The sequence below is a fragment of the Lissotriton helveticus genome, chromosome 5_1, assembly GCF_964261635.1.
Source record: "Lissotriton helveticus chromosome 5_1, aLisHel1.1, whole genome shotgun sequence".
Classification (NCBI taxonomy): Eukaryota; Metazoa; Chordata; class Amphibia; order Caudata; family Salamandridae; genus Lissotriton; species Lissotriton helveticus.
The window spans coordinates 13,927,805-13,947,233 of record NC_136065.1 but is presented as its reverse complement, the minus strand read 5'-3'; the positions used below and the strand labels follow the sequence as shown (position 1 = coordinate 13,947,233).

Below are 19,429 nucleotides of genomic sequence, written 5' to 3'. Positions count from 1 at the left end.
GCGTAGATCCTGCCACGAGTGCAGAGATTCCACCACGAGTGCATAGATCCCCCCACAAGTGCATAGATCCCACCACGAGTGGAGAGATCCCGCCACGACTGAGGAGCCTCCGCCATGGGAGAAAAGATCCCGCCACTAGTGCAGAGATCCCGCTACGACTGAGAAACCTCTGCCACGAGTGCGGAGGGTGTTTTTGAATCGGCGCCGGAGATGTGCCGTTGACCCCTGAAGCAAAGAAACTAGGGGAGAGCCGGAATGGGACCGTACCAGACCACAAAGTATCATCCCGATCATAAATTTGTTGAGCTTCTAGTTCACCTTACCAGAGAATGAGTTTTGGGGATTAAGGGCTCGATTCACAAAGAGCCTCCACAGTTGTGAGGGTGACACCACAGTAGTGACGGAGTCTCTGCACTCATGGCGGGATCTTTAAAATGACAACTGCGCAGCGGAGATCCTGCCACTAGCACAGAGGCTCTTTGTGAACTGGGCCCCATGTGTCTAGGAGGTCTCTGCTTTTGTTTGTTTTTCATCGTTATATTTGATTGAGTCTTTGAGGTCATTAGAGAACCATATGCATAGATGCAGCAGATCTACACTGGAGTGTTTCAATATTAGGACTATTATTAATGAGCTTAATGAGAGAATTGGTTGCTTAGAGTAAGAGTAGGTGGGATAACGGGATCCCCAGATGTGCACCTTGCTCTAACAGGATGGATCAGAATGGATTCTATCAATTCTGATCCTCACTTTTGTGCACATATATGGTAGTTTACATTTTAATTAGGTGCTTCTCAAGTTCACAATTAAGACTAATTCAAGAAATTCGGTCTACTGTAAACACCCATTTTTTCTACAGGTCAGATAACATGGCAGCCCAGAAGCTTAAAAAAATCTAATTACAGAATTCACACTTCCACCACAATGAAAGCACATGCAGTGATGAATGAACAATATACTAAATTCAAATAGTGCCACAACAGGCTGACCAGGCCTGAGACACCAATCTGCTTAAGTCAAGAGGAGTGGTGGAATTCCAATATGGAAATCAAGGGGTAATATTTCTATTTTATCCCTTTTTCTTTTGTTGCTTCATAATTTTCTACCATTTAATAATCCTATCATGGAGATTTTCCAACCCCATTGTGAGTCCTTGACCTTTGACTGCGTATGTTGGCTGGAGTTGAGGAGTAAGATAGTTTATGCAATTCCAAAGGCTTCTGCAGTTCTGAAAGTGAAAGCACAGTCCTTAGCTATGTTTCTTCAACACCATGAGAACTGGCGCTCACTGCTTTTCAGAGATCTTTGTGATTTTACACGTTTGTGTCTTTTCTTCTTCCAGACTTATGATGTTGACAGAATCCACCGCAAACACAATCCCAGCCTTACAATGTGTGTAGGTTTTCCACAAGGGCCTGAACTTTTTTTGTCCACAGACATCCAAGTTTCACTCTTGGAGTTTCCAGGCGACCCTTTGATCTTCTCCAAGTTACCCCCATTGGTGTGGACCATGTTCACAAATGTATTAAACTGTTGCCTGTATAAAACAGTTGTCTTGCCTGCAAAGTACATACCAAGGATAACGATGTGGAACAAATGAAAGTTCAGCAGATTCAACAAAAGCGAACTCTTGTCAGACTATCCATTCCCCATTTTCGTAATAGTAAAAGTTAGGCCAGACTTTCCATAAGAAGAGCATTTTTTGTTTCGCTGTTAACTTTTGTGCTGTTATGCTATGTTATTTGTATTTGAGTATGCAACGTTTACAACAAAATTTTTACAACGCACTACCATTACAACGCAGGTATTACCACGCATACCATTACAACGCATTGCGCTGGGGGGCGCTCTAGGGTAAGTAATAAGTTTAATTTTCTATCCAACACCTTCCCTAATGTCCACGGGGACTGGAGTTGGAATAGAAAATTATACTTACCACTATCAAGCACCTCTAAGCGCTATGCGTTGTAACGGTATTCGTTGTAAATACCGCGTTGTAAAGGTATGCGTGGTAAAAGTATGCGTTGTAACGTCATACATCCTTGTATTTGTATAGTGCACAACTCACCCGCGTGGTATCCTGGCACTGAAGTTGGAACTGTATGACTCCAGCCAGGGTCGAGGTTCGATGAAGAGAATGGTCTTCAGTTTCTTGCAAAATTCAAGAACTGAGGATGCGGCTCTAATGTGCAGGCTATACGAGCGAGATAGAAGAAGGCATGACCACCAGATCTGGATCTGTGTATGCGGGTGTGTGTGAGTAGGAGTCCGAATGAACAGAGGTATATAGTAGGTTTGTGGAAGTTTATGTAGTTGTTGAGGAACATGGAGTCAATGTTGTGTAGGTCATTGTATGTGTGTGTGTAAGGAGTTTGAAGAGTGCTTGTTTGTGGATAAGGAGCCAGTGGAGCTCTTTGAAGTGCACAGTAATGAGAGTGTAGGTTGAAAGGTTAATGGTGAGCCATGCTTCTGAGTTTTGTATTGTCTGGGGTCTTCTAGTCAGTTGAGCGCTTACTCCGCCAGCTTGTGGGTGTCCAGCTTGCTGGTGTTGAGGGTTTTGGTGACGGTCTGTCTATGTTTGTGGGGAGCCATTTCAAGATCCTTTTGAGCATCGTGAGTGTGAGGAAGCAGGAAACAAAGATAGCATTACCTTGGCCAATGATTTTGAGTTTGTTGTTGATTACTATTCTGAGGTTCTTTGCATGGGTTGCCAGGAGAGGGTGTGCGTCCAAGTTTGGCAGGACACCAGGAGGACTCCAAGAGAAAGGTGTCTTTGACGAAGATTACTACTTCGAACTTACCTATTTAGGGATTGAACTAGGTGGTTTCCATCCATCAGGGTATTTTGGTAATGCAGGCAGAGAAATTCTTTTATTATTTGGCATCTTGTTAGAGAGGGAAAGTATGAACTAGGTTTGGTCAGCATAGGATATGATGATGAATCCATAGGCACAGATGATGCTGCCAGCTGGGACAGAGTGAGGATCTTTGTGAAACTCCGCAGATGAGTTTGACGGTGTTCTAGGTGAAGGGGACAAGTCTGACTGACTAGGTGCAACATGTCAGGAAGGAGCACATCATGTAAAATGCAAGACCTCGGATGCCAACTTTTTGTTGTCATTGTATGAGGATGGGGTGGGAGACGGAGTTAAAGGCTGCGGAAAGATCCAGTATGTTGAGGGCTGTGATGTCACCTCTGTCCATGATCATCCAGATGTCATTGAAGACTACGGAGAGGGCATTCTCTGTACTGTGGTTGAGCCTGAATTCCGAATGACTGCTTATCTCCAGTTCTACTGATTGGATTTTTGTCATTTTGATGTTGTTTAATTTACTAAAAATCACTCTATTTTTCTAACTTGGTGTGGGATATGTTTGCATGGTGTTTTTGCCGTTTTACTGTTTGAAGTATTGCACAAATACTTTACAAATTGCCTCTAAGTTAAGTATTACTGCTCTGTGCCAAGCTACCAGAGGGTGAGCACAGGTTAATTTGGGGTTTGCTTGTGCCTTACCCTGTCTAGGATTGCGGTTGCTGCTTGACCAGAGCTCACACCTCAGTCAGCCAGTAAACGCAGCAGTAAGGATAGGCCTTGTGTTTTTGCAGTGCCATACACTACCGTGCAGTGGTTTGGTGTACACTACCATCTCATATCTAAGTCCACCTGATTGGCATTTTTACTGTTTCTAAATTGATTCCTACTCCACCTGACTGTGTGTCCCACCTGCAAGGATGGAGTTTGAGTTTGTCAACCTGGAGAGCTACACTGTGGCTGATCTCAAGGAGTTTTACCAGGAGAGGGGACGCCCGCCAAAGAAGCACCAGGAAGGCTGAGATCCAGAAAGCCTAGGGGCATGGGCAGAGGCTCTTTATGTTGCCAACTGTTGAGGTGGAGGGAGAGGAAGATGAGGAAGGATCAGAGCAGGATCTGCAGGAGGATCTTGGGAGCAGTGTGTCTACCAGGAGCCAGACAACAGAGGAGCTGGAGGATAGGACGAAGGAAAGGAAGCTTGGGCTGTCTAAACTAAAGCTGGAGAATGAGGAAAAGAAACTGGCCATGAGGCGAACAATGTTGAGAGAGCCTTGGAAATGGAGACGGCTGAAGCTGAAAGGGCCTTTGCTGAGAAAAGCCTACTATTGGAGCACAAAAAGAGCATGAAGTAACTGGACATACAGACAAGGCAACCTACCGGACACAACAGTGAATGTGGCAGCCTACCAACAGTTCTTGCTCGGAGGTGAGGGTTTGCATACCCTAGGAGCTGGTGCCTGACTCTGTGGTGGGAGAATGATAGACACATGATTTGCTGCTTATGAAGTTGAACGCAAGGTACATAAGATTCCAGAGAGGTACTGGGGGTAGCCTGTGGAAACACATGCCTACGGTGGGGAAAAACACAATCCTGACACAGAGGCAGAGGATCAGACCAGGTATGCCCAACCCTTGTAGCTAAGATCGGGCTGACCCTGAGAAGTACTGTCAGAGGTTCAGGGCAGCCGTGAGCTCCCAAAACAGTCCTGGGTGGATTTATTGGATTATGCCAGCAGGGCACTGAAGGGCTGGGTGAGGGGCAGCAGAGTGGATGAATATACTGGTCTGTACAACCTAATACTGAGGGAGCACATGTTCAATACTTGTTTCCCAAAGCTGCGCCTACACCTAGTGGATAGCAAGCCTACTGATCCCATGAAGTTTGCTGAGCCGGCAGAACTCTGGGTCAGTAGCAGAGTGTCGAAGGAGATGTCTAGGGGAGACTTCCAAAAAGGTGATCAGGGTTCCCAACAGAAGAAAGAGGGGGGAGATAAAAAAAAATCCAAGGTGTTCTCTCAAGACCTCAAGATGGTTAACAGAGGAAAGGGTCCCACTCTCATTCTGGCCACCAGAAGAAAGGCTTCACAGATCTGAAAACTGAAAAGTTTCTCCCTAAGTGCTGAGAGTATGAGCGAATGAAAGGACCTGCCAAGTGCTCCAAGAAAGCACTGCCCCAGAGATGGGCAGTCATAGGGAATGTCCAGTGTAACGCTTGGGGAGGAGAGGGCCCCAGTTAGTGTGGGGATGACTAGTGAGGTTACCCTAGTGTCACTGGGTGATATAGCGACTGGGGCCAAACACGGTGGTGGCGAGATAGGGACAGTCCACCTACCTGGTAGATCTCAAGGCCCCCAAGAACCCATTTAAGGGTACTTCATCTCAACCACCTGAAACTTCACTGTGAGAGGTCTGATGTCACCGTGCTGCTGGTGACAGATGATGAGGAGGAGAGTGAACCTTCTCACGTATCTCATGCCATCTGAAGCGAAGGATGGGTCAGTGGAAGGTGTCAACCTCACCCCTACCCTGATTCAAGAGCAGCAGAGGAACAGTCATCTGTTTCTGGAACAGTTTGCCTCCCTATTTTTCCTCCCTCCTGGGCTCACAGAAATATGTACCCAATATATAGATACTGAGGACAGCCTGTTTGCCAGACACAAAATGAACAGGATGTCTGAAAAAGTGAAGGCCATCATCAAATCATAAGTCTCTAAGATGCTGGAATTGGGGTAATTGAACCCTCCAGTAGTCCCTTGTCTAGCCCAGTGGTGCTAGTACTGAAGGTGGCCCCACAGAGCACCGTCATTAGAACTCAGGTTCTGTGTGGACCACAGGGGGCTCTACTTACGTGTCCGAATTAGCACCTTTGATCAGAAGTTTTGATCTAATTCCCACCTCGTATGCCGACGATACCCAGTTGGTTATCTCAACTGTAGACAAGGATGTTAATTACCACAAATAAGGGGGACCCCACATCAGATGAGGGCAGGCAGACGGGGAAAGAATACAGATCAAAGCAGAAGGAGATGACCTGCCCGAACAATTCAAAGAGGCCTGAACAAAGGTCCAATTATATTCGTGCTGACCTCAAACCACATAAGAAATTCCCGAACACATGTTTATGAAGATATAAAAAGGTTTTTTTTAATTTTATTTTATACGACCATATTTGTCCATTTCAAAAACACAATCAAGATTGGTTAGAAAGGCGATCCCAGGGGAGACAGAAGATGTCTGACTGACCACCCCGAGACCCACCTCTCCTTCTGGAATAGGCCGAGCGCCGTCGAGAGGCCTCCTCGGCGAGGCTCCTCTCCTACAATCGTAACAGCCGCACAATCACACCACTACAAAGGGACACCGCACTAGAGTAGATTCTTAAGATTCTTTATATATAGAATAAAGGCAAGTTCTCGCAGTAATATGTACAAAGGGATCGAGGGATCCTTAAAGTCTCGGTATCAGGGAAAAGGGGGTAGCGGGACAGTCTTGGTACCAACTGGTACTAGGATACCCTGCGCACAGCTCTCAATCCTCGAGCTGGGGGGTGCGAGGAGCCGTGACGTCGTCAGCAGGGCTCCGAGGATGGTTCTGCGTGGTCGGGCCGCGACAGCGTCAGCAGGGCTCCGAGGATGGTTCAGCGTGGTCGGGCCGCGACAGCATGAGCAGGGCTCCGAGGATGGTTCAGCGTGGTCGGGCCGCGACAGCGTCAGCAGGGCTCCGAAGATGGTTCCAAGTTCCAAGTACAAGAGTTCTTATCAGGATCAGCCGCGACGAGGTCAGCAGAGTTTCGACTCCAAGATACAACTGGAGTCCTGATTCAGGGCTAGCCCAGATATAGGACTGGAGTCCTTTGATGTCCGGACCCTCGCGCCTGGGGGTCAGAGGGGCCGGGATGAGGGTGTCCAGACACCCAGCAGGGGGGTGGAGCCAGCGCCCAGGGAGGCTGGAGGGCGATCGATACCAGGCGTTCGGAGACAGCTGGATGGCCATCGAAACTCCCCTCCTCTTAGATCCGTCGAGTGGCTACTCTACCACCTGGGTGGATCTTGGTGCCTCGATGTCGGGGCTTCGCTGGGGCCATGGCCAGGCCGAGGCCACGTGCTCGGGACGTGATGGGCCCAAGATGGAGTCGGGCCTGAAATGGTGGCCCGGAGTGGTAGCCGGACCTGTAGAGTTGGGGCGAGCAGGGTTCGCCGGGTTTCACGGGATAGAGCCGTGGGTTGCCAGGGGGGCTGCTCTCGTCGAGAGTTCGTGGAGGGTAGTGCCAGGGGGGCGACAGCGGGTCGGTGGAGGGCCGAGGTCGTTCCGGGCCCACCATGCGGGAGGGGTAGGACCACGCCACGAGGCCGGGTCCAACAAGATTGATTACATATAGGTCATAGCTATTAAATACAAAGAAAATACAGACAATAATGATAATGATAAATCATTTACATTCTCATCATAGTCCTCACAACAAGCAACACTATCATACCAGCATGCATACAAATCAAATCATTCAAATTCAACAGAATCATAAATCACTCCACAAAGATATTATAATCGGTGCTCAGTTGGGGACAGTTGGAACAATATCCTGAATCGCTCAGATGGTCCCCAGATGGTGACAAACGCCAACGCACGTTTCGGTGTATAGCCCAGACCAGGGCTACACCTTCCACAGGGTGGGCGTGTGGGTGGGGGAGGCACAGAGGAGAAGAATATCTGCAAAGAAATATTTACACATTTTAAGATTCAGGAATTATCAAATGTGGTTTTTAGGGTCAATTGTATTAATCTAAAAATCATTAAAAACATGGACGAGACTCCCGCAGGTTCAATTAGACAAGGTCAAAAAACAGACATCTATACACAGGGAGAGCACAGAAGAACCACTCAGAACACACCAGAGTAAGGGTGCTGAAGAGAATGAAAATCGGTTAGTGCAATGACACAGAACAATCCGATACATGAACATCTCAGAATAGGTTAAGAGAGAGCAGAAAAATGTGTAAAGAAAGATTCCAGTGCCAAATGGAATGAAAACCGATCAGAGCCACAACCAGAATAATGGGGTTTGCCAATATATCAGAAACAATTCCCGAATGGAGCGAGGCCAAACAGGCATAGGGAGCCAGAAAAGGCAGCACATGAGTGATCCGACAAAGATAGTGCTGGTTTTAAAACGATACCTTTCTTCTACAGGCAGAGCCCCGGTAGTATATCCAGGGGGAGCACGGATTTTAGCTTTAGACAAACGCGGTGTTAAAGTGGGAGAATTTCGTCTCAACTGTATAAAAAAAGATCGAGAGAAAAACCACACTCGCTAGTACACCCCTACAAGTCATATTGGGGGAAGAGACAGATAGGACACAACAAACTCATACCGGGTAGAATTCCAATCTCGTGTTCCTCCTAGAGATCAATCCCTATTGTGTTCCGACCGGCCCAGGATAGAGGCAGGGTGGCAGAGCTTCATCAATATAGGGCTGGGTCCATCGGCCCTATAAGGGAAAATTTGAAAACCAAGTTGGCAGACGTCGAATAAAAAAGGAGGTTCAAAACAATCATAAGCGGGCCATAGAGCATAGGGCTAAGGTCTAGGGCTAACCCGCTCACAAGCTATCGATGGATCAGAGACCCCTTATGAGTCCAAACAATCACAGCGCCCTACAAGAGAATGCCTCTCTACGTGGTGGATCAGTGATAATACGGGTTCCCCAGCGGAGCGGTAGGGCCGTAAACTTACATTTCTAATAAAGGACCGTGATCAAATTAAATGGCCGGCAAGAGGGCGGTGAGGTATTTAGACATATATTCCCATAGGTTACTATATCCCTCTCGCTAAATGGAAAAACTCAGGCATGGACTTACAGCTCGGGGGGGCAAGGTTAAAGTGCCCTACACTTACCGATGTAGATTTAAAGTATTCGAAGTTTTGTCCACGCGTCCAGAGCAGGGGCTGCGTGGCGGTGTCCAAGACGGCTGCCTGTGAAGAATAGGACTCACTCGGGAATCCAGTTTTTAAAGAAGCCGCAAGAAGTGGCTGAGACACAAACGCGAGCCCTTAAGTGATCGCGAGAATTGGCGTGGCCATGAACACAAAGGGCGGACCAACCAGTCGGGCAGACGGGTCGGCCATCTTAGAATATCAAACCACAGCGTGTGACCGTCTGCCTGATTAGAGGAATGAATCCTCTCGACAAATAACCTCCTACCCTGGGGAGGTGCTCGACCAGCTACTAATCAACTGAGGGGAACATATCAAAACACAAGACTAATAAAGAATACAAAAAAGTATATATATATATATACAAAATTGAAAAGGGCTATATGGAATCAGGTCCATGCCTGAAGATGACAGATGTCATGGGACCTGAAATTGCTCATGTCAATAATGCGTTTGAGCAGTTTATGGAGGGACAAGGTTATAAAGGCAGAACAGGTAGCCAGGAAGGAGAAAAAGCAGATTAGAGGTTCTAAGTGAGGGCATTGGTCCAGGGACATTCCTCATTAAGGCCCCTTTCCACACTGTTGAGATAATATATCCAAAAACCTCTCTTTTCCTTCGAATGGAGGTATGGTCTGATCCAGGACATGACTGGATCTTCTCAAGAACAGACCACTTCAAATCCAACTCGGAATGATTGTTGGATACCCAATGGCCTACAATTGGGGCGCCCACTTTGCCCATCCTGATATTAGACTTGTGTTCCCCTATCCTGGTACGTATTTCACGTCCAGTTTCCCCAATGTATGGGAGATTGCATGGACAGAGGATAATGTAGATCAAATTAGAACTACGACAATTCGTCATTTTAGTCAGGGAGATGGCATGTTCAGGGGTGGCAATGATGGTACCTGTTATGGCATTAGAGCACGCATGGCAATTCCCACATCGATGGTTGCCCATGACAGGGTGGGTGCCCATGATGGAACTTCGTACCATGGCCATGGATTCCGGTAACCTACCTTTCACAAGATGATTTTTCAGGTTTTTGTTTTTCTTAAAAGCAAAGATGGGTTTCGGTAAGTGGTCCGAATCTTGATTTAAATTGAGGAGGTGCCAGCTGGAATTGATGACCTGTCGTAACTTATTGTTCAGGTTGGAGTGTTTGGTAATACAAACGATCTTCTCCAAGGGGGCTTTAGCCCTCTGTTCGAGCATAGCCTCCCGGTTGTAATACCTTGCTCGTTTGAAGGAATCCTTAACAAGCCTATAAGGATAGCCGCATTGTATCAATTTCTCCTTCAGGATGTCCCCTTGAAGGAGGAAATCCTTCATATCAGTACGATTTCTCCTGATGTGGAGAAATTGACTAAAGGGAATACTATCCCGTTGACAGCGCGGGTGAAAGCTGCTGTATTGAAGGAGAGTGTTTCGTGCGGTGGGCTTAGTGAACAGAGAGACAAAAATCCCATTATGCTGGTGCTCCACCCAGATGTCAAGAAATTCAAACCTGTCACTACTAGAGTGGGAGGTGAATTTAAGATGGGGGTCTGCTGCATTCAACCACGCAATATACTCAGTCAATGACTCCTGGTCCCCCTTCCATATAAAAAATATGTCATCAATGAACCGGGACCAGGCCCTGACATTTTCATGGAAGGGGGCCATTTCATTGTAAATGTGGGTTTGCTCAAATGTTCCCATGTAGAGGCATGCGATGCTGGGCGCGCATGCGGCGCCCATACTTACACCGCGAATCTGGTGGAAAAAATCATTGTTGAGCTCAAAGTAATTCTCAAATCGGACTACCTCCAACCATTCAACAATGAACGAGGCATTACTGATTCCTGGTTGGGATTCAAGGATGTCCTGTATATCTGTGATCGCTCCTTCCTGAGGGATGTTAGAGTACAGGGACTCCAGGTCAAGGGTGACAAGGAGCTCCCTGTCATCAAAGTAGGGTGTTTCCTCCACTTTCGAAATTAAGTGTCCCGTATCTTTTACATAGGAGTCCAACAATGTGACCAAAGGTTTTAAAAATTGGTCAATATATTTGGACAGGGGTTCAGTGGCCGATCCTATGGTGGACCCGATCGGCCTCAGGTGGGGATCACGTTGATCTTTATGGGTCTTTGGCACCCGATATATGATACGAGAATGCCCACTTTTGCACTTTACAGAGAAGGCCCACAATTTCTTTCGAACGCTTTTAGCTGGTACTCTCCAACTAGATGGCTACCCTTGGCCAATGCTTTCTTAATGCCCACCTCCAGAGTCAAAAGAATTAATTGGGGGGGTGGAGGAGTTTCAGACATAGTACTATCAGGATATGGAACTCTCTTCTGCTCTTTCTCAGGAAGACTTCATCCCTGTTTGAATTTAGGAAACACCTCATAAAAATGAGTTTCCCTATCACTGTATGTGGACCATAAGTGCCTAGACACCTAAGGGTATTAGTGTGCTATATAAATTGTTATAACATAACATAACTTAGTCATCAAAACAGATGCACTTCCCATCCATAAGCCAACAAGCTCATTTATAGCTTAGGGGCTGCAAAGTTCCTGAGCACTTTTGATTTGATCACAGGCCCCTCAGGTAGCTCATGCAAAAAATGAGGGAGGGGGGTCCTAATTTGTTGAGGTGGTCAATTTCTACAAAGAGACTGGATTTTACAATGAAACACTACATTAGGTCAGACCACGTCAGTGGTGCTAGTCTCTCCGGGTTTTTCCACCTTAGTGAAGAGAATTCCCAAGGGGCTTGGTAGATCTCAGCCCTTTCAGCTGGGGGGACATGTGTTAGACCTGTCAGCCTTAGGGTGGTCTTCCCCTAAACCTTTTATCTCTCCTCCTCCATTTTACTAAACCTATTTTTATTGGCCTTAGTGCTCTGCAAAATTTACCATTGCTAAGATGCTTGTGCTCTCTCCGCTAAACATGGTGGAATTGGCTGATACCAAACTGGCAAATTCAATTTACTTCTAAGTCTCCAGTTAAGGAGCACTGTAGGTACCCTGTGCTTGTAAAGTAAAGGCTACAAATGGGCCTGCAACACTGATTGTGCCACATATTTAAGAAGCTCTGTCAAACATGTCCTAGGCCTTAGAATCGATAGATGTAGGGTAAGAAGAGCTAAACAACAAGTTATGAAGTAAACCTTCCTCGGCCTCCTTTTCCACCTCATACTAAACTGAGAAGAGCGCTGAGTTGCCATGATTTGCATGATCGCCGCTGTGACATGCGGTGGCTTGCATGTCACAAGTTCAAATACCAACATAGACGGCCCAGTCCCTCAGCACTCAGAGGTGGCTAAATCAGGTACTATTACATTGGGAAATAAAAGCACCTGTCATTTACAGTGCTTAGAAATGGCCCAGGCGCAATATAAAGTGTTGTGACCCAGAGATTGTCTTTTGACCACAGGACACAGTAGTAAGTCACAGGTCTTTATTCATGGGTACAACGAGCCACCGCTTCTCTCAGTCCAGAATAGAGGCACCAACTGACTCTACTTAGAACAGGCACCAAAGAGGACCATGACAACACAAGAAGGTTTTGTGTGGAACCTTAAACAAGCATATGTAGGCAAAACATATTATCTCTTTTTTTTTACAGAAATACAAACATGATTAAGTACAAAATTGCACAAAGAAACAAAAATGAAAAGCCAAAAGAAAACAAAAGAAATAAAACATAAATGAAAATATCTAAACATTACAATTAGCACAGAATAAACATTGTGCAAAATGTGGCACTACTGCAATTACAGCGTAATTACCAAGGAAGACGTCTAACACGAATAGACTTCCTTGGTACTTGGCATGTCACATTGGTTTTAGATACAGTGCCTGAGGATACAACGACTGGACCATAAGGAGGATTCCCTGAAAGCTCATCACTTCTGGTGCCATTGCAATTATCACCTGTAGATTGAACTTTCACAACCTTTGCTAGGTTCCACCACTGCCCATGACCATAACCATGACAGCACCCCCACAAACCTTCTCGACACAGACTGGTTCACCAAATGACCTACCACCTTTTTTAACAAAGCTGGTGCTTTTGATATTTTGATACGAACCCAGTCCCCAGGAGACACATTGACTGTCTTAACCTTCATCTTTTGATTGTACCTATCAGACATCTTCTTTTGTGCAGTTTAAACTCGAGTTTCAAGTGCATCATTGTCAACCCAACATGACATTTTATCACTAACAATTCTTAAGAGCCAAGCAGGATAAAGTGCAGATGTGGGTATTCTACCTTTGAGAGATATGAAAGGCGCCACTTTAGTAAGTGAATGTGGCGCAGCGCGGTAAAACCACATCATGGATCTGACCGCACCTTCAACATCATAACAATGACTCTTTGCCCACTTGATGCATTCTACCACCACTCTGTTCATCCTCTCTACTAAACCGTTGGTTTGTGGGTGTCTAACAGAGCTTCAAAGATGCTTCACGCCTGATTCACTCAAGAACACACTCATTTCCTCATTGACAAACTGCACCCGTTATCCGAGAAAAGGGCTTCCGGGAATCCCTCCCTCATGAAAATCTCTTTGAGAAAAAGAATGGCAATAGCGGCTGTGGGAGAGGAGCAGAACTTGACTTCAAGCCCCTTGCTATGGAAATCCGTAAGAACAAACGCAAAGTGTAAGTTGTGAGGGAGGATATTGAAAGGGCCAACTATATCGATGCCCACCTTAAACCATGGCTTGGTGGGGAAAGGGATGGGCTGCAGGGGAGGAGTAACAACTTTCATCCCCTTTTACGCGCCACTACAAACAACACATTCCTTGACCCTCTCCTCTATTTCCCTGCCCATGGAGGGCCACCAATAATGCAGTCTGACCCGCTTTTTAGTCATGGTTGCCCCCAGATGGCCATCATGTGCACAGTCAACCAACATAGGGGCTCATTATGATGGAGGATTTTCCGCATCCTCCGGGCCGGCGGAAGCCACCGCCGGCCCGGAGGATGCGGAAAATCCTCTGCGGACCCACCAAAGACCCACCGCCACATTAGGATGGCTGGTGGGTCCTGGTTTCAGTCCGCCGCTTTTCCGCCATGGTTGACTTACAACCGCGGCGGATAAGCTGTAACATGGCTGGCGGTGTCTATCAGACACCGCCAGCCATATTAGGATGGAGTAAAAAGTATGCTTTTCCACGGCGGCTTTTCTGCCGTGGAAAAGCATACGGACCTTCACTTCAGGGGCCTGTTGCGGGCCCCCTGGGTGAAGGGGGGGTGGGGGTGCACTTGGGGGGTACCTATGGTACCCCCCTGCATTTGTGTGCACAAAGCAGCAGGCACCGCGTGGTACCTGTCGCTTTGTGCACGCAAATGCTGTGCATGCATTTTTACCATTGCGGCGGGTGCAGCTTGAAGCTCCACCCGCCGCAATGTTAAAAATAGAGGATGTGACCGCCACCCTGGCAGTCACATCCTAATCTGTATGGAGGAACCGCCGCTGCCCCTGCGGACGGTCCCTCCTACTCTATGGTGGCGGACGGACTCAAGTCCGTCCGCCATCATAATCGGCCCCTTAGTACGGACGTTCATGGGGGGAACGCATCTACCATCTTTCATGACCACTCCGTCCTCAATGGACATTTCTTCAGCCACTTTCCAAAAAGGCTGAATAGCCGGGGAAACACATCTTTCCCTGGGCCAACCTTTCCCAATGTATTCTTTGACTTTAGCCAGACAGGAATCTTGACTCAACGCCTCCTTCCATTCTGTCTCGCTGCAAGCTTTGCTTTCAGCAGCATCGACAACAGAAATAAAACAATCCTCCTAGTCTTCCTCCACATCCATAGTGTCATCTTCACTTAAGGGAAGTCTTGACAACATGTCAGCCCTCAAATTCTGCTTTTCTGGAATGTGCTTAACCGTAAAATCATACTGCAGGAGTTTGGTGGTTAAACGTGCAATGCGAGGCGTAGCATACTTGAGACGTTCTCCCCCCAATATGTATAGCAGGGGTTTATGATCAGTTTGTACAACAAACTTCCTGCCCCAAACGTACGTTCTGAATTTTTCACATGCCCAATAACAAGCCAAAAGCTCCTTTTCTAACAGTGAATAGTTCAGCTCAGGATCTCTCGGAACTCTAGATGCATAGCTAATAGTAACCTGTAGATTGTGTAAGCACTGCCCCTAGACCATAATTGCAAGCATCAGCAGTGATGGTACAAGGGACTGCCAGATCATATGCTCTGAGTGTTTTGGTGTTCACCATTTCGGATTTGACCAGCTCAAAAGTTTCCTAACAGTTGCTATCCCACACAAATGAAACATTTGTCCTCAACATATTGGAGAGTTCCTTCATCTTGCTAGCATAGTCAGGAATAAAGCGTGAGTAAAACTCACACAACGCCAAAAAAGAAAGTAGTTTATGCTTATTTTTGGGACATTGATACTCAACCGCCGTTCTTACCAAACCAGATTTGGGACTTACACCATCAGCAGAAACTAGACGTCCTAGAAATTCTATCTCTCTTTTCCAAAACTCACACTTGTTTTTTTTTTTTTTTACAACAATGCCTTTTTCCTCATAAGTGCCAAGCACAGTCCTCAAAATCTTATCATGTTCCTCTAAATGTTTTGCAAAAATGAGTATATCATCTTGGAAGATGACAACGCCCTTCACATGTGGTAGCACTGACTGCATGGCTCTTTGGAACACCGAGGCCGCGGACGCGAGACCAAACGGCATCCAACACAATTGGAAGGATTCAAGAGGAGAATTAAAAGCAGTATGATGACGTGAATCATCCTTCAACAAGATTTGATGGTATGCGGATGCTAAGTCAATCTTGGAGAACCATTGTGCATCCCTCAATTCCTCTAACAGATCACCAATTTTGGGTAGCGGATGGGCATCAACCCAGATTTCTTTGTTAAGGCTTCTCAGATCGATGCACAAACAGATCTCCCCATTCTGGTTTCGTGCGACCACCAATGGACTTAACCATAAACTGGATTCCACTGGCTCAATGATCCCAGACTTGTCCAATCTGTCTAATTCCAACTTGAGATCACCCCTGAGGCTAAATGGGACGGACCTGACCTTGTGCTTCACATGCACATCATCCTTTTTAATTTTGATCCTGTGCTTGAAACCTGCAATTTTCCAAAGGGTGTCAGAAAACACTTTTGGAAATTCTTGTTCTAAACAAAGAGACTCGGGCATGTCTTGTACAACTAAGACTTGTTCACTTGTACCAGGCCTCAGCACCATGCCAAAAAGGCCCTGGTGATACCACCTAAGGATGTTCAAGCCACGAACAGCAACGTAGATTTTACCCTGAATCCTACGTCCTTTAAACTCCATAACATCCTCAATGGAGCCTTCCAAGTCTATTTTGCATCCCTCATATGACACAGGTGCTCTATAAGGGGGAAAAAGTGTTCTGTCGCACCAAGACTTCCTGAAAAGCTCATATGTGATCATAGTTATGCGTGCACATGAGTCCACCAACAACTTCAAACACACATCGCCCACCAACACTTCAACAGAGGGATCAACACATTCAGAGGGGTCACCAGTAACAATATCATCATCTGTGACAATCACGTCTTGAACAATGTCACTATCACACAACTGTTCATTCTTCACTACACAATTTACTTTCTCACCCTTGTTTAGACTAGATTGACAGACGTTGGCCAAATGTCCAATCCTTCCACACTTGTGACATTTGGCATTCTTACCAGGACTGAATCTGTTGTCCACGCCATGTGGAGGGTAACCACACCTGTAACAAATATTTTTTCTTTTGAAACATTCCTTTCTCATTAGGTTTGGCTTTTCGAACGGTGCTGCTAGAAGCATTGGTAGAGACAACAGCATTGGCGGTTTCCTTCGAAGTAGAATTCACACTCAACTCCTTATTCGAGTTTTGTGCCAATTCTACACTTTTCGCCACTTTAATGGTCTCTTCAAGACTGGGGTTATCCATAGTAAGCAACTTTTGTTGGATTCGCTTATCATAGCAGTGTGTAAACAACTGGTCTCTTACCAATTGGTCACGCTTCTCACCTAATTGGCACTCTGCACACAGTTTACGCACTCAAATATGTATCCACATTCTCACTCTGAAGTTGCGCATACTTAAAAAATGTGTGCCTCAAAACTACTAAACTGGGTTGTACATGGAATTTGATCACTAGTTTCTTAACTGCTTCTTGGTATTCGTTGAATACTTCTCCCTCTGCCAACACAATTTCAGGAAGGTGTTTGAAGACCTCCCTACCTTCAAACCCTAATGAATTGAGTAGAAGACAATTTTTCCTTTCCGCCCTATATCTTGAAGCCCCAATGGCACCTATATACGTTTCAAAAGCATCAAACCATGGCCTCCATTGGATCTGAGGTGTACCAGGGCTCTCAAGAAATGGGGGTGGAGGGTTCACAGATTGCATATTTAAAATGTATATATTTGTAATGCTACACAAGTAACAAGTGCAATAATCAGAAAGCAAGCTAAACTGTGCTTCTGAATATATTGCACCCCTTTTCCTTTAATAAACCATATTCACCATATTCAACTATACATGCAATGGTAGCAAGATAAATGTGGCAAATGACCCACTAGATGGTAGTATAATGCCAAAGATCAAGTAATGTACCACATGAAATCAGATTATTGAAAAATTTACGAGTCCTGAAACCATCAAACACACATTTGGCCGGCAAAAAAAATCCAACCTATTACACCAAACACAGGCTGTAAGTCAACATATTAAACGCTACATGTAAAAATAAAACGAAGAATGTCACTGAGAGCTCAAAATTTACACAGTTACAGTACCACTGAGCAGTGTCTTCTTTTGTTGAAATTCCCCGCTGCTCCGTGAAGAAACTGCCACAGGAATGTCAAATAACAGCACTGAGCTGTGAGAAGCGTTATGACAGGAAACTGACGAAGCGTGGATGACGCTTACGCACGCACAGCGCTGATGACCTATCACTGGATGAAATTCCAGAACACAGTCGGTGAAGCCTGATGGAGCGAGATAGAAAACAAAATTTTGTTTAATCTCGTGAAGTCACATTTCCATAACATGAATAATAATATTAATGATTTGTGATATGTCGTGCTAATACAACTTAGATTAAACTTTACACATGGGGGGACTAACATGTGTGCTCATAAACGTGCATAATTGTTGCATCTTTTTTGTTCGTGCAAAATAATAAAACAATTTATTGTTTTCGTTTTTGTCATTACTAACTGCTGCAAACTTAAAAAGAAGCATGTGCTTGTTTTGCTTTTCCTTGTCTGTGTGATGTCATTTCTACTATTCTAGGTGCATTTTAAGTCTCATGGAGTAACGGAGACTGGTAGATATAAACGCTGCTTTATTTGTTTGCATTGGCTAGGTAACATTTTGATTAATCGGGTGGGTTAATTAATTAGTAAATCCTGGGGTGGATACAGAATCTACATTATTTCTTACATTAATACTTTTCTTGTGTTTGTTTTATATTAGAAATCATAAGTTGCCTGCTTTTGGGCCTAGTCACTTGAGACGCAGAAAAGAGCTGACTTGTAATTCTGCAAAAGTCACGAGACGCCCATTCTGAATTAAAGCGATTGTCAAAAGCTGCATTCACAAAGCAAAAACTGATGTGTTGTCATCATTCTGTCGGAGATGGCCAAGGTCGAAAGTGAACATTTTGTCAGCCTTAACTTGGCATCCGCGGAAGTTGCTTGGACGTAGTGAGAACAAATTTGAACATTTGTTGCAAACTCAGGAAGCTCCTGGTTTCACGTGGAAGAGACAATGGTCTTTATGAAACATGAGCTAATGGAACTTTTGAAAAGTGGGTGACATGTCACTTGTCACTCTCAGCCAATGGGACGTCGAAGATTTCTGAAAACTTTCCTTTGCTTAGTTTAGTTAGCATAGAAAGGTATAAAAAGTCATGCCCCTAGGGATGGGCTGGCTGCTGCTTTCTGACTTTCCGATGAGGGTGAAGTGCTGACGGACTTTGCGTGGAGCACGTAAGAATCCTCAAAGAACTTTACTTTAAATTCTATCTATTTAGCTCAGTTAGGGAATTAGGTTTTAGAAATGCTAAACTTTATATATTCACTTTAAATTCGATTCACTTGCTTAAATTGTATTTTCTCATATTTCTTTACAATCATGCTTGGTTTATTGCTAATAAAATTCATTTATAAAACTATCAACTTATATACCATAATTTAGTAAATAAAATCTTACTTTTGACAAACAAGCTGGTCTTGGTTATTCAGGAGTGTAGGTTACTATTAGCTAGATCACGTCGCCAATGGTGGTCGTTTAAATGGTTAAGTTTTATTCTAATGACAATATTCCTTTCGCAGATGTATAAAATGTATATAGTTTGTAGATAATGTGTATATAGATTTAATCTGACCACCTGATTCAGTAGGCCCAAAATATGTCAGGTTTATAAATGGGTCCATATTTTAGTATAGAATTTTGTTTATAGGTTATGAAGTTGGGTAGCGTTGTTTATGATATATTTTCTATAGGCCGCTGGATCAATTCTCTGGTAGCAGAAATTGATGGTTGCTAAGAGTAACCAAGGTAATATGGTGGTTGCTAAGGGTTACTAAAATATTATGGTATGGAAATAGGATCGATGTTTTAACACATGTTGAGTTCGTTTTTCGTGCTATCTGT

The 19,429-nt window shown here is 45.1% G+C and overlaps 1 protein-coding gene and 1 pseudogene across 1 annotated transcript in view; one reads left to right on the top strand and one right to left on the bottom strand.

The window, feature by feature from the left end:
* LOC144752898 (patr class I histocompatibility antigen, A-2 alpha chain-like) overlaps positions 1 to 19,429 on the top strand; it is a 432,525-nt gene that overhangs the window by 237,515 nt on the left and 175,581 nt on the right. The gene's annotated exons all lie outside the window — the stretch shown is intronic.
* LOC144752356 (ADP-ribosylation factor-like protein 4A) lies at positions 1,070 to 3,315 on the bottom strand (annotated as a pseudogene).